This window comes from Emydura macquarii, unplaced genomic scaffold (assembly GCF_026122565.2).
Source record: "Emydura macquarii macquarii isolate MOO-44397 ecotype Brisbane River unplaced genomic scaffold, CSIRO-AGI_Emac_v2 contig_1146, whole genome shotgun sequence".
Classification (NCBI taxonomy): Eukaryota; Metazoa; Chordata; order Testudines; family Chelidae; genus Emydura; species Emydura macquarii.
In genome coordinates, this window is record NW_027131283.1 from 11,334,024 (window position 1) to 11,360,498 (window position 26,475).

General features: G+C 39.6%; 2 long non-coding RNA genes across 2 annotated transcripts; both read left to right on the forward strand.

Moving 5' to 3' along the window:
* Positions 1–273: 273 nt before the first annotated feature.
* Positions 274–26,475, forward strand: LOC137152205 (uncharacterized). The gene is made up of 3 exons (XR_010919483.1): positions 274–336; positions 5,105–5,191; positions 25,945–26,475. It is a non-coding gene; the product is annotated as an uncharacterized lncRNA (long non-coding RNA).
* Positions 7,463–7,958, forward strand: LOC137152207 (uncharacterized). The gene is made up of 2 exons (XR_010919484.1): positions 7,463–7,654; positions 7,774–7,958. It is a non-coding gene; the product is annotated as an uncharacterized lncRNA (long non-coding RNA).

Below are 26,475 nucleotides of genomic sequence, written 5' to 3' on the forward strand. Positions count from 1 at the left end.
AATGAAATTCTGAAAAACATCATTTTGTTTTATTCCAATTTTTACTTTTTAAAAGTATTATATAATATGAAATTTTAAAAAAGTAAAACAAAAGGTTATTGTTAGGGGTTGTCCACACTGCACAAGGTCTGAAGGGGTTCAGGTGGTGAGGTAGGCCAATTAATCACCTGGCGGAAGAGTCAGGGAGCAAGAACTAATTAGAGATTAGGCTCAGCTGGAGAGGAACAGGAGGAGCCTGTATAAAGCACAGTAGCTGATAACCTGGGGGCTGAGGAGGGGGTCAGTCACTGTTAGGGTGAAAGAAGGCAAGGGAGGATGTAGCTCCGGGATACACTAGTAAGTAATAGGACTGTGTAGATCTTAACTGCTTGTTTTAGGCTTCCTTGACTGAAACCCACTATAGAGGGAGAGCCTAGGTTGCCCTACTACCTGCTGGGCAGTGGCACCATTAAGGGCAATGAGAGAAAAGGTTGCCTGGGGCAGTGGATTCTGAGACACTTCAATACCCTTACAGTGATCTGGCCAGAGTGCCAAGCCATGAAACAGGAGTAACTGAGTCCTGAAAGAGTGAGACCGGGAATGGTGGGGTGAGCAACCCCAGGAAAGGTTTTGGATTTACAGAGCTAATCCCCAGATGCAGCCAGAAGGAGATGCTCCAGCAATGAGTATAGCACCCATGACATTTTGAAATAGAAAATCAGAAGATTTTTCTTTTCTACCTTTTTAGAAGCATTTGAATGTGCTTTCTTTCCATTTTTCTTTCTAAACAACACTTGGTTGAAACCAAAATGTTTCTGTTAAACCTCTTGCTTTAGACAAATTGTCATTGGAAATTTTCCAACCACCTGTAAATAAAAGGACTGCTTGTCTGTCACTTACTTCAAGGGTAGAAGAAAACTGTAAATGTACAGGATCAGCAACACTGCACAACAGTTCCAGAAGATAAGGAAAGATTAGTTCCTATAATTTAAAGTGGATCTTGAATGACTCCAGGTTTTCTGGATTTGATTTTAATACTTCTGAAAGATGTCACTTTCAGAAATGCTGTGGCAGTTTAGTGTTAACTCAGCCAAAGGAGAGCCAACTTGAAGCAAATACCACTGCCTTAGATTTTCAACCACACTGTTTACTTAGTGTGACCATTGATGAGATTCTAATTCAAGGAAGCACATAGGTGAATTTTAAGCAGACATATACACTCAGTGGTAAGGTTTTGGGACTGAGGAGTGTTTTTTTGTTTTTGTTTTTTTTGTCTGATAGAAAATATGCTCTCTTTAATTGGCTGATTTAGTCAAGCCAAGTTTAATAAAACTGATGATGCAGATGCTAATTCAAGTGACAGCAGCTACACAATTAATGAGACTAAACTCAAGTATCAGGTTGTGTGAGTGGGGGATCAAGGAAAGTTATTTAGCTTTTTATAAGCAGAAGGCCCTGATGTTTTAATTGTGCTATAAAGTTGAATATATCACCATGTGCAATTAAATGATGTTAGATGCTGCTGCAGATTCTGATACTGGTAGGTGGTTGTTGAGACCCTCAACTTTGGAACTCTCCTTCCACCCTTAGTCCATAAGTGGGTTGTGGAAAAAGTGGGGAATAGTTGCTAGGTGCACCTGGGTAAGGGTTGTGAAGTGCTGAGCTGGGAAGGGGATGTATTGGGCTAGCAGGGAGAAATGGAGTGAGTCAGTGAATGGAGTTGAAGTTAAATTGGTGAGGTGTATGTTGCTTTGCAGGGGGAGAGGTTGGGACCATGAAGGATCATAAAAGAATAAATAGAAGAAAACCAATGTTTATCTTATCCACCTTTGATAATAGATTGATCTAAGCCCAAGAGTTTGAAATGAATGGAGCATCTATTGCAGAGAACGTCAGTTAATGCAATTGCATTAAAATCTTAATTTTTCAGGACATGGAATAGATAACATTCAATTTCTCCTACCTCAATTTTCAGAAATTGCCATTTGATTTTTTTTTTTTAATTTGGATGCAAGTTAGGTTTTTAATTATATTTGTCTCTAAGTACCATGTTGCACATGGAAGTGATGTATATGCAGTTTGCAAGCTGTAGTTTGAGGCCATTTCTGATAACAAGTATGTCCCTGAATCAGCAAGGTTAATAGTCATATGTCTGGCTTCATTGGATTCATCTTTATCTTGCTAAGGGAGGAAAAAAGATTTGTCTAAAATTAAGAACTGTTCCTCTTGACAAATCCAGAGATAAAATGCTTAATGTTTAAACTATGAGAATATTTTAGGATGACTAATTAAATGTATCTGAAATGTGTACACGTTCTTCCTCCCCCACCCCCATTACCATAAATGCATTTTTTTATGTGAAAGAGGATGAGGGATAGGACCAAAGGTGAGTGATTCTTTGTATTGGCTAAGTAATGTGTTACTGTTGAACTTCACTGTTAAACAAATGGCTGTACGCTCAATTTTATTTTATGTTTTCAAAGATACATTTCTTTACCATGTTTTAATAAAAGTTATTGTTACAGCAGCAGAAAGATTTAATCTCTAAGTAGAAATGTCTGGATCAGACGGCATTTCTTAAACTTAAGAAGTGCTTAAAATATTAGAGCCTCAACTTGATACAAAGATTCAGCATGTCTGTCTACTGTATGCTTGATTACACTCATATATACCTGATGATATCCTCACATATTGACCTATTCTTTACTGAAAGGAGATCATTTTAATTCTGCAGGTCTTGTAATACTCATATCATATCTGTGCCACATCATGCTTCATTAGTGTTTAAATAAGGGCTTGGGCACATTCTCTGTGAGGTCTTTTGTATACTTGATGAACAGATAGCATTATTAGGATCTTGCAAACACAAGCCTGTGAGAACATAAAAGAACATAAAAATACCTCTGAATCTAAATACTGAATAGAAAACCACTAAGTCCATCTTCATTGCAGTGGCTTGCTGAGGAAAATGGAAGGGATATCCTATAATAACTTTTGTGCTTACAGCCAAGGATCAGAGTTCTTTTATACTAATTAATTATGAAACCTTGGTACGTCCCAGGCAGGAAGTACCAACTATTTTATTATAAATGGGTAAACTGAAGTACAGAAAGATTAAGGGATGTAATTAAGGTCTCACACACAGCTGTTTGAAAAATAGGGGAGAGGATCAAAAATCTCTCCACTTTTTAAAAAAAATTCTAATTAAAAACATCATTGGAATTTTTCATTAAAAATATCAACTATTTCTAGTCACAGAGAGGCAGAATTAGGACAGAACAAAGGACATAAAGCATTTTGGTGCTCTTCTCTAAACAATACTTCCTCCCTCCAGTCATGTAGAAAACACATTTTCTAATGTAATGAATGTTCAAGATTAGAGGGATTCCTGATAAGATATAACTTAGCCAAATTTATGTGCTCACCTAGTCCACAGTTTGCCATGAGTTTCCTAGTGGTGCCATTGAAGGGATCTGCACTTAGTCAGATTGAAACCATTAAGTTACATTGATTACCTTGCCTTCTTTCCACACCAGCGCCAAAGTGTAGCAGAGGCAGAGAAAGGCAGGGCAGTTGGGAACTTGTCTTTCTGCTCTGGGCTGGCCTGGCCAGGCCAGCTCAGGAAAGGCCAATTTGGTCCTTTGAAATAAGTGGTTCCTCTTCTCCATTTCCAAGCAGCTGCTACATCAGAAATGTCAGAGGGTAAGCCAGACTCAGTTAGGCCCTGAGTACATGATATCTTTCTGACCGGTGAATCTCCAGTCTACAGATAATGGCTTTTTAGTTCCAGAAAAACCATTTGGGGGGGGAACAAGGTGACCCAAAATTAGTTCGTTGGTCACTTAATAAAGCACATTATTTTTTTCTTTCCATCTGCAAATTTAAACACGAGTGCTCCAGTTGCAGAGGACAAGATAGGGCCCCAGGTGGTATTTCCTAAGAAGGAAGTTTGATTAATGGGATAAATGGTCAGGGCCGCTACAGTTCTGGAGCTAACATGAACAACACTTGCCAGCAATACAAGCAGAGAGGTGTGGCGGAGGAGGAAGCAGGCTTTAGTGTGGAGGTTGCTGGCAGAAGGCCTTTGGGCCCAATGCAAAGCAGCCATAGTAGAGTGGGTGCAACATCCTTCTTTGAGGAACCTGCTGAGCAACTACACCTGTGAAGTACAGTTGTTTTGGACTTAGTTTTCATTGCTTTTTTTAATAAAAGCAAATCCTAAGAAGGCGGTGAGTGTTGACCCTACCAAGTTGTGTAAACTGAGTACTAGTGAGAAAATCACCTGCTCGTGAGGGTTTCATACGCTGGACAATATAAATTACCAGTCATTCAGTGTTAAGAGACAATCTATAAATTAGAAAATTAAGACTAAGTGGAAACCAAGCCATTTTATTACTCTCCGACTGAGATAAGCATACAACACGTATTTGAAATAAGATGCCAAATAAGACCCTCAAAGCAAATAGAATAAATTTGTTTGAGACACAACTACATAGCACAGGGGAGGGTTAGGATTATAGGAAAAGTTACAGTTGCAAAACAGGAAGATGGGTGTGAGAAATATATAAGGAATACTTTTGGCCAAATGGTCTCCTCCTGTATAGTAATTTATGTCCCTCACAAAAATGACCAATACCTGTCCCTGATTATGACACCACCATGCATACAGCCAGCCTCAAGATTCTGGAGCAAAACAGTGAGTTGATTCCTGAGGTACAACCCAAACATAGCTATGTCACTTTACATATCAAGTGTATGGGGGAAGGAGAATCTTTAGGGTTTCTGAAGTAGAAGTGCGGTTCCTCTGCTTGTTCCTGTCAAACCCAGTGATCGGGTTAGATGGCCTTGAAAATGTAAATAGATTTATATCTATCTTCATAAGGAAAAGACCTTGAAATGTATTCTCCTTACCCAGGCTGTTCTCTTAGAAGGAGGCTTGCATCAGCCCCCATCCATCTCATCAGTGCATAAGATATTAGTGAAGATTCATATTCTAATTCATCCCCTACCTGCCTTTTTCTCTATTTTCAGCTTCTCTACTTGGTAAAAGATGCATACTGTTCACACTAGAATTCAAACACAAGTTTTATTTATTTATTTTGAGCAGTGTTTGTTTTTTTTCTAGCTGAAGAACCTTGAATCATCCTAGAAAATCCCAAAAGAACGTGGCCTCCTTGCCAGTCGAGTGCCATCTGGATTGACCTCTGACAAGGTGTGTGAAGTGGTCTGACCATATATTCTATTTATGTCCGGCACTGACTCAGTGACATTGTCACCATTTTTATAGTGGGGGTGGTGAAACCTAAACCCTGCATATGATGGAAACCACTTCAAGCCAGAGGGTGCTGCTACACCCCCAGCACCCTTAGTTCCACCACTCTTGTTGGCAGTTACGTTGCTGGCCTTCCATTATTATAATATGTCCATACTAAGGAACCACTAAAGCTGAACCAGTGCTGATGGAGGCAATTGCTGGGTTTGGCTTTGAATATCCCTGTTGCTAATCTTGTCCCTGATGTAAAACCGTTTATGGAGACGAGAATTGAAAATGTCAATCACGGGGTCTTCAGCCTTTCAGCACCACAGAATTAGTTTACAACTGTGGTTACACAGATCTGAAGCTCTGGAGGAAGCTTTATGTCACAATGTCCCCACAAAGGCTGCTGAAGGACCCGAAATGAAGCAGCAGATGTTGCTAGATGAGCGTCCCTAACTGTGATCAAATCACAGAGGGAGAGAGATTTGGGTCTCTAATGCTTTGATACCTTCACTCAGTTCAGAACAGAAACAACCAAGCTATCAGATGGCTAATAAACTTTTTTGGTTGAATCAGACTAATTTCAGCTCATTGACTGGTTGTTGAAGCCAGAGGTACACTTTTTCAGCAGAACCTGATGGTCAATGTCAAGTTCAGCATCTCTGTGAATTGGTATAGCCATGACTGTTCACCACCACCAACTGTTAATAAGGACATGGTCAATAAGGGTATCTCTATATTGCAATGTAAGCCCAGGCTCAGAGGTACTTGAGTCAGCTGACCAGTGTTAGGGAACCCTGGCCTTGAGTACCTACATTGTTTTGTTTTTTAACCCTACCTTAAGGATTTCGTAATCCATGCCCAAACCTGGGGCTCTCGCATCCACACTGCGATGTACAGACCTGAGTCAAAGTAACTGTATCTCAGACTCCCTAGCTGCCGCCCCCCCCCCCCCCACATGGCAGCTTGAGTCCTAGGAAAGTGGTGCACTGTGAGAAAAATGTACTGCCCACCCTGCACTTCACAGGAAGCCACAGCCTGCTAAGCAGCCATTTTGGGCTGTGTACTCCCAGCTACCAGAGCCATCAACATGGAGGCATCTTTTGATTAACATTTCTTGCTCGTGCTTTCACTCCTGTGTCAGAAAACTGGCAGAGCATCTGCAAGGCGCTGGTGGACGTTTTGGCAGCATTTTCTGTCCCACCAAATGTACCTGACAGACTTCCTGATGGAGCTACAGGAGGAGGAGGAAGAGGAGAAGTAACCTGGCATTGCAGACTCTCCGGGGCAGATGCTGCTCACTATAATTGGCATAGCCCCTGATGCTCCCTATGTAGAATAGGGCTTCTAGCCCAGGGTCACAAGAACAGACTGCAGGGATCATTGTCATGCAGACCTGAAGGGACCAGAAGTTGGTCCAGGACTTTTCCATGAAGAGAGTCACATTTCTGGAGCTTTGTCAACAGCTTGTCCCAATCCTCCAGCAGCAAGAGACACTCACGAGGTCACCCTTGCTGATCCAGAAACAGGTTGCTATAAGTGTCTGGAAGCTGGCTGCTACCCATCTGCTCCCTGTCAATTGCCAACCAGTTTGGGGTTGGAAAATCAACTGTGGGTAAAGTGGTGGTTGAGGTAACTGAGGCAATTCCCCTCGAATGGACCTATGACAGTGAGGGGATGCTGGATGGGTACCCTCAGTCAGAAAGTTCAGCTACCCTGCAGGAGCTGGTTGAACCTGGGCAGCAGAAGTCAGAGATGATTTGTGTTCTCCACATTATAGACATGCATGACGCAATGGAAGAGGGGGAATAATACCATATACGAACATACTTGCAGGTGGGGTGGTGCAGTGCTTGGGAGGTGTGGGGGCTTGACTGCCATGCAGTGTAAGTCTGAATAACCTGATGAATATTGAATTTGGTCGCAGGGCGCAGAATGAGTGTACAGACAGAATTGATTGAAACGGCACTTCATATACCTAGCTAAATAGAGAACTACCATTTGCTTACTAATGCTTAATTACTCCTGAACATATTTTAGCTTTCTTATCTCAAACCATGATTGTATGATATGAAGCAATGATAGCAATAGACTTTCTTGAAAACACAGCATGCTTGATTTGTAATCAGGTCTTAAGAGAAAAATGCTCACTCAGTGTTGGACAGGCAAGCTGACCTAACAAAAGCAAACAAACAAAGAAGGGCAGGAAATAGTTAACACCTGACACGATCCCCCTACTGCTACGTGTCCCTGAGACCCATGTTTTCCTTTCACTTCTTGGTGGGAGAGGAGGTTGGATGTTTCCACCAGAGAGAGGTTGAAGAAGGAAGGCTGCACGGGATTAGTTGCTCTGCTCATGAGTCCTGAATTCATGGTCTGCCCTGACGTGGAGCTATCCCAGCTACTCCTGGACTGAGGGTATGTTGCAGAGTGGTCATGCCATGGTGTTGGGGAGGCAGTAGGAGGTGGGATTCTTGCAGCCATTAAATACAGGAGTTGCTGAAATAGTTCTCTCTGAGCTTTGTCGTCCTCCTTAGCAACTGCTCCTGTTCCAGGAACTGCTTTGCAAGTGACTGCTCCCCCGCTGAAACCCTGTCCTCCACCTGAGTGGTGAGCCTCAGCCTTTCCTCCCGCCTGCCAGCATGCCATTGTTCCAGTCTTTCGTCCTCTTCTTCTGATACTGGACCTACTGGTCTATCCTCTCAAGAACATTGGCCATAACTTCATCAGAGAAACACTTCCTTTTTGAACAGTCTGTCAAGGCATACTGGACCAGGGATCAAGTTCCTGAAGAGCAGCAGGCAGTATAGCTTGAGGGTCTTGAAACAGAGGGTTATTGTCTACACCAGCTCAGTGAAGCAGCACAGAATTAGTTACTAGAGAATCTCAAGGATATAAAATGCAACATTTCTAAAGTGAAACACATTGTGAAGGGGATGCTTCGGTCCTCATACTGTCTCTGGACAAAGCATTGTTAATCGCAGTTACAGAAGTGCAATGACAATGGTAAGGGTAAAATTATAACCTTTCTTTGTTTCATAAAAATGTCACAACTAATTGCCATGGGGATTGGGGTATAGCGCCCTTGCTGCAAAAGGCTTTTTCTGTCATTTCAGGCCTTTCATATTTTGGAAGACATAAGTGTTCTTATGATGCCCTATCAGCAGAGGGAGATTTTATTCTAAGCTGCTGGAGGGAAACCTGCAGTGTATTCGGCTGAAGTATTCAAATGTATAGTGACTGAATAGCACATTTGTAAGTGGAATGGACTAGTCAGCTATACAGGGGGGTCTGGAAAGTATCTCCTTCCCCACAATGTGACTGATTATCTGGAGGTCCTGCTTCAGGAAAAGTTTGCAGCTATCAGCAGCCAGGATTGAGTCAGAATCTATGAGGGAATTAACCTGATGCTGCATTAGCTCATACAGGGCTTACCCTATTATTGCTGCATGCAAACACTTTGACATCTGCAGCTTTCCACCACCTCCACACCTGGTACAGTTCTGGGGGGAAGAAATGACACCCCACTCATCCTTTGGAGAAATGATTTGATGACCCGCAGATTGCATGGATTACCTCTAACTGAAATGGACTTGGTTTGGAAATAGAATACTGTTTTCCAAACACACACACACTGTTTGCTGTTTCCAAGAGGCTCCACAGACCCAGGAGGAGTGACTGCAGAGTGGCAAATTCCTTATAACATGAAAGGAAAACATGAATGAACCTGGCAAACATCTGAGATTTCACAGTTAAAATAACCTTTACAGTTGTTTATGAATGTTTGAAATTCCAAGTCGCCATTTTGATCTCCACTTGGTGTGGGGGAGAAGAAGGGGGAAAATGGGCCACCAAGGTGCTCTGCTACAATCTGCCATTCATGGCTACATGCTGGTAACTGGGGCTTATCATTTTTGCATTGCTTCTTACAGCAGAAATCCCTCCCGTTACTGTGATAATGCACTGTATGTAGGTGTATAACACAAATGAAGCTCTGTGGTGGCTTCTGTCTCCAATGGGTTCCCTGCAGGCTCATCAGCAGGCTGTTCCTCAGGCATGGAGGGAGCAACCAAACAGCTCTTCTGAGTAGAGACCAAGAATTTGCTGTTGATCCAAAGCTTGCTCTGGGACTCATTTCATGAAAAGTTACTTCATGTTCCTCACTGGGAGCCTGCTTCTGGATCCCATCAGTCCCCATGCTTGATTCGGGGGCCAGCAGGGAACTTTCCCAGCTGACCAGGTCATCATGAAGCACAGTTCACTCTGTGCTGGCACAGAGCCCAGAACCTGGTCAGTCATATAAAATGGGCCTGTTGTTGGCAATTTGCCCCCGGTGCAGTTCTTGTCCCTGGTCTTCCAGTACTTGCTCTTCAGTCTCTTAATACACACCATGCACTGATCACCTATCTGGAAAATCTGCAGAGCTGACAGCTTTTTAGCTATCTGCCGGTATGCGCGGTCATTCCTGGTGATTTTGCTGAAGTCCATGGTTTTACTGGCCTGGCACAAGAAATTCAGTAAAATGTGCCTGTGCTCCCATGACCAGGAAGCAGCTCACTTTGCAAAATACATGATTGGTTCATTCTCCATAATCCAGGAGGCTCTCTAATACTGTGCTTGCAGGCTGATGATCAGAAGAGAATAGGCTAACACTGACCTGAGCTGCTGTCAAGGGAGGTGGCTTCCATTTTCAGTAAAGTGGATTAGATTGTTGGGATAGAGCAGACAAAGGAAGCTGTCCCATGGAATTGTGAGATTTCTGGCAGAACACTGGGACATGCGTCTACACTGCAGAGCAATTGGGTTCGAACTATGGGTCTTGGCTTGATTTGTGATCAAACCCTGCAGCCTTGCAGGATCCTGGAACCCTGGATCTGAGCTCTGGGTTAGCACAGTTGCAATGTAGATGCAAGTGAGGGGTTAGGCTTGAGTCCAATCTCAAGCAAGGGCTTACATTGAAGTGTAGACATCCTAACAATCCTGGTGAAACCATCTGAGCTGTACCAGTCCTGCTTGTGAATCTTTGAGTCATAGAAGAGTGAATTAGTGATCACTATGTCATTGGGAGCTGCAGATTCCATCAGTCACTGCCCACTCCTGTTCTTCTTTCCCATACCTAATGTCACAAGCGAACCTGTTCAGGTGTCATTATCCTTTTCTACTTGTGAACTAAAGATGCCCACTATGAGATCTCCTTGCACCTTTCATTACTTTTGTGATCTAATACAGGGGTGTCCAAACTTACTGACCCCCTGAAAATCCACCTCCCTTCTGGGCAGAATCTTCTAGCACCACCACCTTGCCGCAGGGCAGAAGCTCCAAGCTCTCCCCAGCCCAGTCTGGTAGACTGAATGGGAGAGGGTAGAGGGGGGTCTGTGAGCTGCACTTTAACTGTAAAAGAGCTGCATGTGGCTCATGAGTCACAGTTTGGCCACTCCCGATCTAGTATGAAATGTTTCTTTTTAATACCCAAGATATTGATGTGACCCACGTGCAGGAAACCAGAAAGTTTGCAGGAACTTTAGAAGAAAGTGGTTTAAAAAGAAAAGTTCTAGTGTGGACCTGGAGAGAGAGCAAGGACCATATTAGAACTTTTTAGCACCGGCCTGTCTCCGATCATATGAGTAGCCTTAAATGACTTCAGTTTGACCATACCTACTTAATCTTAGGAACACGCTTAATTAATTTACTGAATCACCACCTAAGAAGATGCTCCATTTAAAGCTAGTCACATGATTAGAGTCAGGGATGAGCTAAAATACCCTGCTGAAATCAAGGCTTTAGCCAGGATAATGTGACTACAGTCCTGTTTTGAGTTTATTATATATACTTATTTTATTTTGCATTCTATTACAATAAACTAGGGGGATTAAAAGCCTTGATTGTCAGTAATAGTGCATCAGTGACTGAAGAAACTTTATAGAAAAACTACTCTTTAGGTTCCCTGGCACCTCCTGAATAGTAGAGTTTTCCGTTGTAAGCAAGTCTTATTTCTCCTTGTCATTCCTGTGTTTTCTGTTACATTCACTTAATCCAAGAATTCAGATGAAGGATTTATTAAATGTCAAATTTCCTTTTAATGCATTCAGAACTGCACCACCAAATGTTAAAGAATATATGTTATTTAGCACAAATACATCAATCACAGAAATGAGCAGTCTGTAGGTCCAGGTCAATACCTTCCAGCCCATTAAACAGAGGGGAGGAAAGCAAGTTTGCTTATGTTCAGTATGACAGATGGTGGGAATGAATAATAATAATGTATGTCTGTAGTCTTAGCTTGCCAATGTTAACATGAAAAATTATCTATCATTAATCCATCACAGAATGTTAACTTTCCCAGTCTCAATTATTACTGAACTTCTATATTAATGGGAATAGGAAGTTTAATGAAATAGGTTAAATGCTTGAGTTTAATGGAGCATCTTATTGGGCTGTTATACCAAAAAGCTTTCTCTACCATCAATAAGATCAGGGATTAAAGAGAAATATTTCCTACTAGGTCACAAAAATAATGGAAGATGCAAGGAGGTCTCGAATTGGACATCCATGAATCCCATAACAATTATTTAGTCATGGTCTTTATTTGCAAAATGAGTTAATGCTGATTTTAAAAAGGGCTTTCAGCATAGCTCCATCCTATAGCAAACAGAATATGGAAGCTTTTTACAGTATTTTAATTCTCACTACAGTTAGGGAATAATGTCATACGTCTAGACCAAACAACAGAACCAAAGATGCTATTGATCATGGGGGCCTTGTTCCAACCCCACTGAAATCAACAGAAAGATTCCATTTGACTTCAGTAACCGTTGGGTCAAGCCTTGATTGTTAAGAAATTATTTGGCATTATCAACGGTGGAAGGTTCAGTTGCAGGGTCTGGATCATATAATCTAAGAGAATGAAGTTTGAAATATTCAAAGAGGGAACCAGATTGTTAAATTGAAAATGTCTGTATTATTAAAGCTGGTCCATTTTTTCTCTTTTTTTTTTTTTTCTTTTTTTTTTTTTTTTTTTGCGCTGTGTTCTTTGTTGCATGCCAAAGAAAAATCTTTAGCACTAAATTGCCAAAATAAGTTGATTCCTATCTAATTTCATTAGCTGATTCCTACAGTAAGTTGAAAGTGTTTTAAAGTTTGCCTTTTAAAAAAAAAATCTGATTGTTGTAAAACAGCTCATTCTGACCCCAATCCAGCAAAGAAACTGAGAACGTGTAACTTTAAGCATGTGGGTAGTCCTATTAGCTGTCAATCTTCTCTATGCCCTTGCTTCCCATTCCCATGTGTAAGGTGGTGAGCCCAGGGAGAGACCATGTGGTCTGAGCACTGCTGAAGTTCAGCTGATCCTCTGTTGGTATAAGAGAACCTTGAGGGCTTGTTACAAGATGATGTAAGTTAGAGCAGCACACAGGTTGCTCTAATTTATGTTTAGGGGCCAAACTGGTTTGACAGCCAGGGGAGCAAAGGGATGGTGTACAGCCCACTTTCCCCCTCCCAAATACAGCTTGCTTGTCACAAGACCTCGCCCCAGACCTCTTAAATGTCTCCCACAAGAATGATATGGTGTTAACCCACAGATTAATTTCTTTCACAGCCTGTCGTGAGGAATAATTTAAATGAAAAAATGTATGTTTTAGAACATATTTTTGCTCACAATAGTTTTTAGTCAATGTGAGCTTTGAGGTTATAATTGTAGTTACTAAGGTTTTGTATTCTTAAATGGAACATTGCCTTTGCAGATCTGATTAGGACAGTTCTTTGTTCATATAACAATAATCTTAAAAATGGTTCTCCCTTTTATCAAACCATGTATTGGAAAAAGGAATTGTATTTTTTAGACCCTGTAACAATGTAACATTGAAAAGACAAGCAATGTCTTTATAGTGCATTCAAGGTTGAAAGCATATTAGAGTAATAGCCATTAGTCTACATGTGTGTGCCTTCATAGCAGATTCAGAAGTACAGTATTATATTTGATTACTCAACTAAAACAGTCGTCCATTAACCCTTAGAGAGTTTCCTCTTCACATGCCTAAGGCCATGTCACTTACTGTGTCCCCATTATTTTCAATGATCTAGAAAAAGCAGTAGAAAATACAGAAACATCATAAGGTCATGCTGTGACCATTTCAATTAAAGACATAGGGCCAAGTTCATCCCTGTTTTAATGCCATTGAAGTCAGTAGGGTAGTTACACAAGGGATGAATTTGTCATCACCTATACATTCAAGGGCATTCAAGAGTTAACCCATGCATAAATTACATTAGAAAGCTGAAAACAGGGCTATGGAAAAGCTGATGCAATTGGGCTGTCACTAAAGCAGACCAAATGTTACAGTATTTTGCAACACTAAAATTAACTTCGCATCTAAGAGGTATATAAAATGGTTGTATGATTTTATTATTCTTACTCTGATAATTATCAATGTTTATATCATAGTAGAGCTCAGATGCCCTGGTAAATATTGGGGGCCCCATAGCACTAGGTGCTGAACAAACACTGATATGGACACTGTCCTTGCCTTGAGGCACTTTAGTCTAGGAAAATGACCAATATGCAGAAGATGGAAGAAAGGAAAACAGTCAAACACATACAGTTGCTACTTTAAAAAAAATCACAATTACCTAACTAGTTACCACACTTACCTTTCAGGTTAGTCATTAAGCATTCTTGTGACGAAATTGGGTCTTGAGAAGGCATTTGATGAACAGATTCATTCAGGGAATGTGTTTCATGCACAAGCGGTGCCCTAGAGCAGTGGTTCTCAACCAGGGGTTTGCGTACTCCTGGGGACACACAGAGATCTTCCAGGGGATACATCAATTCATCTAGGTATTTGCCTAGTATTAGAACAGGCTACATAAAAAGCACTAGCGAAGTCAGTACAAACTAAAATTTCATATAGACAGTGACTTGTTTATACTGCTTTATATACTGAAATGTAAGTACAGTATTTATATTCCAGCTGATTTATTTTATGATTATATAGTAAAAATGAGAAACTAAGCAATTTCTCAGTAATAAGTGTTCTGTGATGCTTTTGTATTTTTATGTCTGATTTTGTAAGCAAATAGTTTTAAAGTCAGGTGAAACTTGGGGTAAGTAAGATAAATCAGACTCCTGAAAGGGGTACAATAATCAGGAAAGGTTGGGAGCCAGAGTCACATAGGGATCCATGATCTAGATCTTGGAAAGCTTTCACAGTATTGCCCATTCTCACAATTTTATCGCGACTCTAGCAATCTTGGGGTGTTTTTGTTTTTTTTTAAACCTTTCTCAGGAAAACATGATGAAAGGCGCCAACTCACAAATTTTCACTTATTCAGAATGGCCATCATCCGCTATTATTGTCAATGCGGCTGAGACCAGCAGGATAGCCATCATTTCCCAACAGTTTAGCTGCATGTGGAAGCAAGACTGCCCTTAAAGGGTTGGTTGCCACCTCCAACTGTGTTCAATGAAATTGCAGGAAGGCCCACAGACAAAATGGCTGCCACTCTCTGGCTCAGAGGGCTACACAACCAATCCCATATTATTTTTGACATTATCATTTGTATGAATTATTGATATAAGAGGCTGTTAATTTCTATATATATGTAACTCATTCATCCTAAAATAATACAGGTTCTGTGTATAACTGAATCATGATGCATTAAGTAGGTCAGTGATTCTCAAACTATTTACCATCCAGCCCTTCTTTTATCTAAGGGAATAAACATGAAGAGGGTCAGTCATCCATTTCCTATTTTAGGGGTGATGAGAAGTTAATGGAGTCTCCATCTGAGCAGACGGAGAGGAATGCATTTTTGTGGGCATTAAGGCTTGACTTTTCAACCTAAAATTATGAGACGTGCATATTGGCAGAGGAAGAGAGAGGAGTTAAAGTCAAAAGACACACTAAAACATGATTTGATGGTTTTAACAATCACATGATTCTTGGGGTTAATGTCTGGCTTATTATTTTTTGATCTCTTGAAGCTGGCAGTACAATCTAAAGGCCTGATCCTGCACTTATTTGTAACAGGCTTGGTCAGTGTGTCGTCTCCACTGTTTCTTCTCTTATTTATACAACTAAATGCTGCAGTGCAAGCATGTGGATTATATGTACACCTAAGTATGTAAGTAGTACTTGATAAGTACATATGCACCTGTACTTGTGTAAGCTAATGTTAAATGTAATGTTTCTTTCCCCTGTCTTGCACCTCTCTGTTGTGGCACAGACTACAGTTTAGTCTTTTCAGGACATGCATGTACACACTATACTGAGTTCAATGTCTGACAGAAGGAGAGTGACACAATCTCTAAAGGAGAATATTTACTAAATCAATCTGTCTATCTATATATGCATGCATAACAGTTTACATGTGACCCTTGAAACAACTGTGAACAGTGTCAATGACAAGCTTGTTTACAGAAAATACTTTTTGTGTGGGACAGCAAGGGTGTATTCCCCAGGTTTTCCAGAAGTTCAAATTAAAAATATAATGATGTATGCACTCATACATATACTCTTCTAGGGCTCTTTTCTAGAAAAGGATTTACCCTTCTAAGTCTCTGTGGAATGGTGTTGAAACTCTCTGTAGGACACCCAAGCTCCATGAATTTGGGAAACAAATGATGTCTGTCTCCTTCTACACCCCTTGCGCCTTGACAGTGACAGCCTGAACAATTTTAGTCTCCTTTTTCAGTGGGGTGAGGGACCCTGCAGTCTAATCTAACCAAACTGGCAAAGTCTCCAAACCACAATCCTTACAGCAGATCCTTTTGGTCCTTCCTCTGCTCCAGCACAGAATCCTCTAATCTGTCTCCTGCTCCACCCCTTGAGTGCCTTTCCATTTTCAAAGAATGATTCTGGATGTGTCCTACCCATCTGCTAAGCCTACCATGGAAATCACCAGGCAGCGTTCAGCACCTAATAAGCAGGTCTAGTGCATACCACACCCAATTTCTGGATGATTCTAGTTTATTCCAGCGAAAGCACCCTGCCCATCTCCAGCAATTCTGCAGGCACACACAATACCCCAAAACAAAATGGAGAAATTATGCATATGCAACTGAGTATGCAAGCAGTACTTGATAAGTCCATATGCACCTGTACTTATGTAAGCAGTCCAATGATCTCATAATTATTCATTCACAATTGTTAATAAAAATACCTTTTAAAAATATAATTGCACAGAAAATTTTCATTTTTTCCAATTTTTTCAATGAAAAATTAACAGTGGTTTGCGTTTTTTGGCACTCAGTATTTTCCCCCCACCTTTTTCTTTCTCTTCCTTTTTCCTCCCTTTTTCCATTGGCAAAATGAGAACAGGAGAAAGGAGATGGCAGGGGAGTGTAAAAAAGGAAGGAAGGGGGGGGGGGGGTGAACAAAAACCAGGGGAAAAAAACCCATTAAACACTTAACATTTTTCACTTTACAGATTGTGGAGGGGTGTCAAAAATTGGAAAAAATCTACTTTTTTCATGAAAAATCAAGAAACCAACATTTTGTTTTAAGAGGAGCTTTGCCTGTGAAAGTACAATGTACTTCACCCAAATACATTTTGCAACATATTGACCACTAGTTCACTGGATGGAATTTCACTGGAATTGTAATTTACGATTTTAGAAATATCAAAATCTTAAATGTGTCATTAGTTGGGAGGAAAAAATAAACTCTGTTAATTCACTTTTGATTAGCTTTGATCAATACAGAGTTGCAACTGCCAGAGGGGCAGTAAATTTCAATCCTGTCCTATAAGTGCAGATTTTACCTTATACCAATGACAGCTTTGCTTCTTATGATTTCTGCTTTATCTTTTAAAAAGTAAATGTGCAATTGACCCTTCACAATAACTCCACAGTCTGTTTAATGAATGCAAATCCTTTCTACAGATATATTAAAAACAAACAAACAAACAAACAAACAAAAAAAAAAAAAACCCCACCCTGAAGTATAATTCTGTAGGCACACATTCAAACGGAATCAATTATTTCAGTTCTTTTCAAATTAGTTGTTAAAACCCAGTGGATAGATTCTAATCTTGGTTACACCAGTTTACCTTGTCACAGAATTGCTGTTGGTAGGCTCATTTTAAGAGTGTAAAGCATTTTGAGATCCTGTGATAAAAGGTGCTATACCAGTGCAAAAATATTACTGTTTGCAATTAGGATTCATGCATGTTTCAACGATTTTAAATGGTGAAAGGACTAGTTATTTCCCCAATTGATTTTTATTTTATTTTTAATGTTTGTTTATTTATTTATTTTATCAATATTAGGTTCAGATTCAAATAAAGTGGGACCCTTCTGTGCAAATCTGGGCAGTTTGTTATCCTAGGACATGAAAGCCTATATGCATGCAGTCTTTCCACTCAAGCATATAATGCAACACTTTGCTATCTCCATTAAAAGACTTACTTTGTATCATATCATGCATTTCATAATATTTCCATCTAAATGCAGATTTCTGTTTTCCATGTGTACCATCTAGTCAGGTTTTCCATAAAAATACCAGCAGGAGAGTACATTGAAATTCATTTTGCATATTAAAAAAATCGGTCTGAGATTCCTTCTTTTATTTGTTTTATCAACTGAAGCAATAAGCAAGAAAATTAGAGTTTCAGCAATGATGGAAAAGCGATTTATGATTTTATCAGACTTGCTGCTTTTTTTCTTGCTTAGACAATTTACAGACTCTTAAAAACAAGTAATTTTACAATGTTCCACAGCAAAATGAAATAAGTCCATCTGTATCATTTAACCCTAGTACTGTAGTAATGTACATTACCCAATGAGAATTTCATTTTGAGTAACACTCTGACTGAATGCCTTTTTCCCAATATTCACAACACATTTAATGTGTCTTGTGGGAATTTGGTTCTCTTGAAAGCATTATTGCAAATGTCATAATATTTTCTGGTATAGCTTTCTCGTGTGCACAGGTAAAAAAAAAAATTAGATAGACTAGATTAGACAGCAGACCTGTCATTGGAAACAGTTCATTCCAATTCTAAAAAGGGAAGACAATCATAACTGTCATTGTCATGCTGTGTAAATACAGCTGGAGTAGATTTATAAAGTAATATATTCTTGAAAGTTTCTATACATATACATTAATCATAAAATGCAAAAGAGGAATCATACAATACAATGCAACTTAAAGTAAAAAAAAAAATCAGAGGAATGATTATTGGATCCTGAAATATGTATGTTTGTTTACATACATACTGACATTATGACTGAAAAAATAAATAGAAAAGATGTCTGACATTTACATATATATTTTCCCAGTTCCCTGGAATCTTGTAAACATAACTTTGGGACCTGAGAAGAAAGCAGAAAATAAGAGCTTTCTAGGAAATATGAGGGAATATCTGAGGATTGTTCACTTATGCAGGCAAGGATATTAACTTAACCTCACCTGAATTATGCATTATTTTCATGAAATCCTCATAATACTTTACCACACTGACAATATATCATCCTCTTAAAAAGAGGATGATATGCACAGATAAAGTGTGGATGGGCCAGAACAGATTTTTGAAATATGCTTTTAATTTTTTTTTCTTCATGTGTTTCAGTATCGCCAACACATTACCACAGAAGAGTGCGGGCATGATGACCTAAATAACTGATGTGCATATTGAGACCCTGATCTTGCAAAGATCTGTGTTCATGCTTAATTTCACATGTTCTGGGTGAGATGCTGTGCTGTGCCTCTAAGAGGTGGAGCACAGAACTCACAGCTCAGGAGCAATGGGGACTGTGGTGGCTTTAGGCCCTCCAATTCTATGGTGTCCAGGGGCTAGATTGGCCTCCAGTGTAACTTAGGTCTGGTCTACACTGGTGACGGAGGTTGACGTAATATCACTTACATCGATCCCTGAAAGCCTGAGTCTACATTTGCATGGCAGTCCCATCAACTTAACATGTGGCAAAAGTCAACTTAATAAAACCACCTTCGCAAGTGGGGTAGTGCCTAATTCGATTTTATTAGTTCGATTTTGCATCAGTGTAGACAGAGCATAATGTAATTCGATTTTCATGGCCTCCAGGAGGTATCCCACAATGCCTTGTTGTGACTGCTTTGGACATTCGTGCTCTGCTGTTATGGGGTCACACTCACTGGAAATGGCCCCTCCCCTCATGCCCCGGGAAAATTTCAATTTTCATTTCCTGTCCAGCCAGCATGAAGGGAGCTTGTAGCTGAACTCCTCATGGCTACTGCAAGGCCCAAACACACTCCAGCATGGAATTGGCCAGAGGTCTTAGATCAAAAATCTCCATTCAAACATACTCAGTAGAGATTTGTTAGTTTGGCAGCTAGATTCTCTGAAGACTTTTTCTGTATCGAGCTCGCTTCAGCTCTGAGCTGCAGGGCTTTTGTTTTGAAAAGGACTTTTCCTGTAATTGCTGCTCCTATGGGCCTCTGGGGCAGAGGCACCAGAGCTGAGAGTGAGGAGATTCTTTATCTTGTGCTCTCAATGTAGTGTGGAGGAGGATGCATCCTGATTTGAAGGCAGAGGGAACAAGAACTGGACTGCGGTAGGGTAGTTGTGGAGTGAGTAGATTAGTACAAGAAGCTTGGAGATATAGCCTGAGACTGTGAACTGGGGAAAGGAGACAGAGTGAGAATTTGTGGGATTGGGAGCCAGTGGATGGGGGAAATGAGGGGGAGTTGGAGACTTACATCAGATGAGGAACCTCATGAAGTTGGGGATGGGAGCCAGGTGGGAACTGTGACTGGCAGAGCAAGAAGCTTGGAGCAGAGACTGATATGAGAAGCTCAGGAAAAGAGAGTGAGATTAGGAACTGGGATAAATTGAAGATTGGGATTTGGATTGGGAGCCCAGAGTGGGAGACTGGGACTGTCTAGGCAAAGAGACTCGGGAGGAGACTGGGACTAAGATGAAGAGGCATGGGGAAGACTTGGAAGAGGAGATGGTTAGGGCAAGATAGACTGTGTTAGGACAGATAGAGGGGCGGAAGTGGTCAGGTTTGGGAGGGAATGGTCAGAACAGTCTGTGATCACTAGACCACACTCCCCTCCAGAACCTGGAATTAATCCCTGAATCTCACCATTCCTTTGCTGTCAGCAAATATCTGTGAAACCCACTGACAAAATGTCTCATCCTTTCTAATGTTGGTCCGCTTAAGGGATGACAATCCATTATTGCTCTCAGTTACTGCATTAGCTCAGGGGCAGTGGTCTGTGTTGTGCCTCTAAAGTTTCCAACCTTGTTGATGATCCTTTTAAGTGTCAGTTGACTGTAAACTATAGGATTTTTAAATGATGGAGTTTACTTTTTTAAAACCTAGAAAATTACACACACACACACACACACACAATATTAAAGCATTATTAAGGTTCCAAAATCAAGCTCTCAAAAGTTTGGGAATATAGAATTAAGGTGGCCTGTTCTGCTTTATTCCAGTCCCCTTGTGTGTATTCACTGTGATACAGTCTTTAATTACATGAACATAGGTCAGGATAAAATTGGGTATTGATACCATCCTTTTTAGATCCCTTAGAGATTCTAAACCCCTACATTGTGGACTGAACTGACCAGCTGTTGGGGTATATCTTCCACCAATGGAGTCTGCACTGCATCTTCAAATCCCTCCAAGTGTATGCCTCTTCCAATCAGGATAAGTTCTTTCTTGCTCAGATTCATCTTCAACAAGCTGATCTTCATCCATGAGCTGATCCCAACCAAGCACTGGGCCAGCTTAGAGTCATCAAGGATAGGCAGAGCTCTGTGTCATCTGCAAATTATTGACACTTAAGTCCATGATGTCTCACCAGTCCTCCTAATGGCTGCAAAAGAGATGCAGAATAGTACTGGAGAGAGAGATCCTTGTGAGATTCTGGAAGTAAGAGGTCTGGTGGGTGAGGTGCAGTTTCCAGTCACTACCCTATGGGCACCTACCTCCAGGAAGGATTCAAACCATTTTAATGCATTAATTATGCAATCCTGCCATCTTCCTCTGGCAGAACAGCAATTTCTCATGACCCCCTGTGTCAGATGCTGCTGAGAGGTCCAGGGGTATGTGAATGGTTGTCTACCCTCCATCCATCAACATATCTACATCATCCATCGGTGCCATTAATGTTGTTTCCATTCCATTCCTTGGTGTGCATCTAGATTGTACTGGATCTAAGATATTTGCTGAAGCAAGAGTCTTTTCTTGTCCCTGATTTCCTGTCATTGACATAAGAACATCACAGGAGATATCAGGAACTTCATGCCCCCTGCATTTTAGCTACTGTTGCAGAGACTGGAGGATCAATAACACTGGCTAGGACCATTTTGTGATTTCCTTCATTTCTTTAGTTTAAGACTGAACTTCATATACTGTATATGCTGCAGTGAAATGAAAGATGGGACTTCAGTGAGATCAGAAAACAGGAAATAATAGAAGAAAACTTTGAGTGACAAAACTGTAGTGGTATTTTAGGATGAAGTGAAACCAAAATCTGCCAAATTCACCAGACCAACATACAGTAAATAAACTTTGTTTTGTATAGAATTCATTTTGTAAACTACACATTGACCAAAATGTCAAAATCCAGCTCTAGCACTGAATTCCCCCAGAGTTCAGGGATTGTTCAGATCTGTGCTTTTGTTTTGTTTTGACCAACAGCAAATTCAGCTCCAGATTCTGATCCAATTTGCCCAAAGGTTCATGGTGTTCCATCTGGTATTTTGGTTCAAGTCCATTGCTAAAGTAACCATTTCACAAAATGCTTACACCTTTTTTCTTTATTTCCCCAATCCAATTAAAAATTGTTATTGGATTCTGATTAATAAACTAAGTATACAATTAATACAAAGAATCATAGAGACAGAAATCCAGAAGGAAAAAAAAAGAAATGAGAGTGGGGGAAGATAAGGAAAGAAGCATTGGAGACATGTTCATTCAGTAGACAGATGCTGTCTTGTGAATGAAGAGTATGTAAAGAGGATATGTGATTCAGTGGTTTTCTGTCTATAACAATAGATGTTCAACCATATTTTGATGCCTTGCAAATGCTGGCATATGAAAATCACAAAGTGCAATCCTCTATGCCTGTGGATGCCATGGGTTTCCTCTATACAACAATTGTTTGTTAGCCTCTAAGGAGGTGCAGAAAAACAATACTCATGACAGTCTGTGAGATCCAATGATGTTGGAATTAATCCCTATATGAATCATCATTGGAGAGTGAGGAAAATCCTGGAATACAGCTCTACCGAAAAAGCCTTTAATCACAGAGTATTCCGATAGTATATGTAGTGGTTTCCCTCTTGGAGTCAGGCAGCCCAGCAGGTCTTTTGTCCTAGTGCTATATATTATGGTGGGAGGCCAATGGAGGTAGAAGTGTTTCCTGTTGTACCAGTCTTTGAGGGAGTTCTTGGATGGATACGTGGTTCTTTTGAGACTGGAACTGAATTTCTTTGCCCCTTAAAATTTTAAAGGCTTTAGGTTGAATTCTGGAGTATATATAATGAAAGAGTGTATGAATCAGTAGCAAATCAGGTCTCCCTGTTGAACTCAGTCCTTTAATGAAGACTAACAAAGAGAGAGTCTCTGGGGCTACAAGTGTATCTGGACCCAAAATATTAATGAGCAGATTTTGAAATAGCAGACAATGCCCGAGACACTCCTTTTGCAGGCTGAATAGTGTACCAAGGTTCGCTACATGGGAAATCATTTGTATTCTACTTTAATAAAACTTTGGGAGCTGACTTTGCTGAAGGAATACTTTTCAGTGTGAAAAAAGCAGAAAAGGGAAAGATGAACCAAATAGCTACAGCTATTCAAAGTAGAAAACTGAGGGTTGAGGCAATTATTAGCCATTGCCTCTTGTACTGGAAAGCACAAGGCACAGACTAATAGGCGAGTTAGTAGATCAGAACTTTATGATTTGGGGGTTCTAAACCCAAGCCATTGATAAGGAGCACCGTGTTAGTATTACACAAGTGTGTGAATACATTTTCCCCCCTCTCTGCACAGTTTTGCCATGTGGAGATAAGCAACTTGGAAAGCCAACCACAAACAATAGTAATTAAAGAAGACCAAGAAAAAATGAGTTTTTTTCCCTGATTTGTTCTTCCTTTTGCCATTGTAGTATATGGACAGTATATGAAACAGATTAGAACTGAAAAGGGAAATCCTTTATTCTAGTACAATTTACCTAGGTAACCAATCAGCCTCCATCTTGGAAAATCCCCTCAACCTCCAACCCCCTGAAGCATGCTCAGCACAGCCTTAGGGCTACTAATAGTAAATAGCTATTTTCATATTGACCACCAGGTTCTACTAACCATAACAAAAATACCTACAACATTTATACCTTTCTTTCTTGGTAGCCAGAAGGGATATGTGAATCTTAAGCACTCAGATAAAACACCAGGGATCTTTTCTATAAACACCTAGATAGATTAGACAGATTAGAGGGGTAGAACTTTGTGGAGATCAAGATTTGGCAAACTTTATCAACTATTTCACAAAATGAATTCAAATTTCAATTTTTTTATGTTCTTATATTCAACCCACCCTCTGCACCCCCCCCCCCAAAAAAAAAAAACAAAACAAAACAAAAACCTGCTGAGTTTCTGTTTACCTACTATCTAGGAGACCAAATCTGCTTTCAGTTATACTGATATTAATCTGGAATAAATGTACTGAAGCCAAGGGAGTTACTACTCCAGTGTAATCAAGAGCAGAATCTGTCCCTGAATAATAGTTAACTTTACCCAATTCAGTCTCAGATGAAAACTTAAACACATTTTGGTAAATTTACATTTTCCTTGGCCAGTAATCACACAATACCATATTCAACTGTAGAGCAGAGACATAGCCTTTTAGAGAAATTTGTAACAGACAAATCTGAGCAGCTTGATAAGTTGAGAAGTCTTTCACAAAAGAAAGGGATCTGTGCTATTTGCTGCATGCTGGGCCACATCATAATCACAATTGCAGGAGAGATTGGTTGTGGATTTTTTTGGAGGGTGGGGAGATTCCTTTATTTTTATTTATTTATTTTTGATAAAGCCTGTTTAACACAATTTAAAACCAATGAAAATGTGCAACATTTAATAGCAAAAAAGTCAGTTTCAGAAAGGAATCAACACAATTACTGTTAATTCATTATTACAATAACCTTTGGCTCCACCAATATGCTGATTAAGGAGAATTTATATAGGACCTCTTGTTGATATGTACCTAAGAAAGAAGACACTGCAAAGATTTTTTCTTCACTAATTACTGTTTCCTATATTTACGTGAGTCAGAGCTAGGTTAAAGCAAGCTAGAAAGCAAAGACAGAAAGACCCATTGCATTTGTGGTTAGTAGAATAGGAAACATTTTAAAAAACAAATATTGCTTTCCTGATGTGATTATAAAGGAATTGAATGTTGAAATATGTATTGAATATACCTATTAAACCTTATGAAATTATCTACTAGATTAGAAAATGGTGAAGTTCCTTCCACATAGATCTGAGAGTTGTATTGCAAAATCTTCCAACTGCAAAGAGAATGAGATTAAATTTTGTTTCTTCTGAACAAGATAGGTTCCTCTACTTTGCCTGCCATCTGTTAAGATTTAAATTTTGTTCTAAAGCATGGATGTGGAAATGTGCTTGTGTTACAATTACCAAGAACCCTACAAGTTAGAAATGTATTGCATATTCTCCAGTTAGCCTGAAGAATGAAGTGCTCCTTCACATCTGTTTTCTATGTGCAGTAGATTAATCAGTTTTCAAAATCTGGGTTTAGACCCCAGTACTCTATTTTATATACCTTCATGAAAGGAATGGAATGGTTACATGACTGCTGCTGTGTTTATTGATCTAATAAAATATTTTCAGATGGTGGACCATGAGACAGTAAGTATGAATTCAAGTATTCTCCATTAGTTTTAGAATACTTTATAAAATTGTGCACAGCTGGTGACAAAGTTAACTGTTCTGACTTATTGCTTGTAAAAATAGGAGTGAACAATATAGAACTCCGGCGTGTTTAGCTCTAAATATCATGAAAATAGCAACATTTCATTTACCATTGACAATCACTGACAATGATAACTTTGTTTTGATTGCATTAAAACTGTTTTCTCTTGTCTTGATGTTCTCTGTGGCTGCTTAAATAGTTTTATTCTAGATAGTAATCCCTACCTTCATCAATGTCAGATGTAGTTTGCACTTGGCTGATTAAATTCAGATGACAGAAGACTGCTTTGGTGATTACACATTTTACAAAAGTAGGATGCCTTCCTTCTTGTCTATTGATTGACTGTTTTCCAACTTCTTCCAAATCATCTTTGTCTTCTTCACGATTTGTTTCCACACCAAATTTTGGAAAATGAGTGAACTATTAAATTCCAAAGTTTTATAGAGTTCCTATACAACTGATCCACAAAGTTATTGCTGGTTTAGAGCGTTGAAAATTGGCATACTCAGAATCTGTATAAACCTGAGGGTCAGAGTCTCCTGTCCTTACTACTGCTGAGTAGTATTTTCCACTATGTATAACCCCTTTGTTGTCATTGGAACTACTCAGAGACTAAGATGCCTAGGTATTTGTATTTTGTTTACATTAGCATTTAACCTTAAGGAGACATTTATGGTCTCCTCACAGTAACTCTGCTACCCATGAACTAACATAGTTTTAATTTAACATTGATGTACTCACGTCCCTCCATGTTTGTCATCTGTCTGTTTTGTCTTCTGTTTAGGTTCAACTGCAAGTTCCTGTGGTCCAAGGATCTTATCTTTTCATTCTCTGCCTGTAAAACACTATGTGATCTTAGACTTTCAGTGCTAAATGATCACTATAATATCCTTAATAATAAGGATACCATAAGAAGTGAAAAGGCTTTGTTCAGGGAGAATTTCATACAAGTAACCAGGGACATTAAAAACATTTTTGGTGTTGATGAACTAGGAAAATTGTTATTGATTAATCTATGCCGTATTCCACCATGTTTGAGATTGTACCACATATGGTAAAAATATTTTGCAAGAAGTTCACTATATGTTACATATTTTCTACCCTTTTTGTTATAATTTAATTATTCTATTTTGACATTATTGATGAATATTAAATCTGCTTCTAAAGAAGGGTTATGTATTAGCATGCAGATAACTTTACTCCTTGTCACACACTATTTTATTATTTACATTTTGCACAGTTATTTATAATTGCATATTATGTTATAGATAAAGTTGTTTTCACGTATTAATTAAAATATTTTTTTTCTTTTGGA